Here is a 1,904-nt window from a genome sequence, read left to right as displayed (position 1 = left end):
TGCAGGGGCCATGGGTTCCATCCCCAGTCAGGGAACTAAGATCCTGCATGCTGCGTGGCACAGCCAGAAAATTAAAAAATTAAAATTAAAATTAAAAAAGTCATAAAACTTCCAATAACCCAGATGGCTTGTCCAGTAAATTATCTTTAATATTTAAGGGGAAAATAATATTAATTTCAAGAGAAGAGAAAAATCCTCTTCCAGAAACTAGAAAAAAGGAGACACCTCCAAGTGGTTTTGAGAAGTCAGGACAATCTTTATACCAAAACCTGTAGGTATATTATTTAAAAGTTTAGTTATAGGTAAAACTCTTGATATAAAAATTTTAAAAAAAACTTTAAAACATTTTCAAGTAATATCCATCAACATATAAAGAAGATAAAATGTCACAAATAAGTTAGTTTCTTTCAGGAATTCACAGGTGTTTTAACATTCAAAAATAAATCATAGCAATTCAACACATTAATAGGAAATAAAGGGAAGACAACTATTGACATATAACTATCTCAATGGATGCAAAAAAATTATTTGATAAAATTTAATATCCAAAGAAGCAGATAGGAACTTTAAAACTCTGTTATAGGGTTATCACACAAAGACAAACCAAAACAAAAAAACACCACTGTTCAGCAAACATCATAATTAATGGTGAATTATTGAATGCTTTCCTTTAAGATTGGGAACAAGGCAAGGGTGCTTATTCTCACCACCTCTGTTTAGCCTGGTATTAGATGTCTTAGGTGGTGAATAGTTCGTAAAAGAAACAAGAGGCATAAAGATTGGGGAAAAAAGTAAAACTATCTTTTTCACAGATGTAATATGAATTTTTAGGGAAAGAATGGTTTGAATCAATTGTGCACTCGTATGGTAAACAACTCTGGTCCCCTACATCACAGTATAGATAAAATTTAATTCCATGTGGCTCTCACATTGAAATGTGAAAAGTTAAAATAATAGAAGAAAACAAATGAGTATCTTCAATGCCTTTGATGTAGGAAAGTATTTTTTTAGCAAGATACCAAAAAGCACCAGCCATAAAAGATTAATAAATTAGATTTTATTAAAATTAAGAACTTCTTTTCAACAAAAGACACCACTAAGAGACGGGAAATCAAGCCACAGGAGATTTATCTAAACAAAGAACTCTTATTGAGAATATATAAAGAACTTCACCAATTGATAAGAAAATGCAGATTGCCCAATTAAAAATAAACCAGCAAAAGTCTACAAAGACATTTCACAAAAAATAATATTCAAATGGCCAATGCCAACCTCATGGTACACGACAGAAATACAAACTAAAACCACAATTCGGTACTGCTAATGATCACTAGAATAGCTAGACTAACAGACTAACAACACCAAGTTTTGACAAGGTTATGGAGAAACTGAAACTCTCATATAGCTCTACTGGAGTATAAATTGGTAAAAACCTCTTTGGAAAGCTGTTTGGCAGTATCTAGTAAAACTTAACACTTGCACACCCAGTAATCGAACTCCATTACCCAGTGGAAATGTGTACATATGTGTATCAAAAGTCATGTACAAAAGCCTTCAGAGCAGCATTATTTGTAATAGATAAAAATTGAAAAAGACCCAATTATTCCATAAAATGTAGACTGGGTAAATAAATTGTGATATAGGAATAAAACAGAATGAACCACTACTGCACTGAGCAACATGGATGAATCTTACAATACTGAGCAAAAGATGCCAACACAAAAGAATATATATCATATTGCTCCAGGCGTGTGATACAGCCAGTTTATATCGGCTTGCGAGAGCTGATTGTGTGCAGTTCTTTTCAACTCCATGTTCAGTGATTACCTTCTTGGTAGCTTAAAATCAGCCATGCTGGGAGTATTTATACCACAGAAGTTGTCAAATGTTACAAAGTAGGTCTT

This window comes from Lipotes vexillifer, unplaced genomic scaffold, assembly GCF_000442215.2.
Source record: "Lipotes vexillifer unplaced genomic scaffold, Lipotes_vexillifer_v1.1 scaffold15, whole genome shotgun sequence".
In the NCBI taxonomy this organism is placed as follows: domain Eukaryota; kingdom Metazoa; phylum Chordata; class Mammalia; order Artiodactyla; family Lipotidae; genus Lipotes; species Lipotes vexillifer.
The sequence above is the reverse complement of the archived record's forward strand: the minus strand, read 5'-3'. Positions refer to the sequence as shown.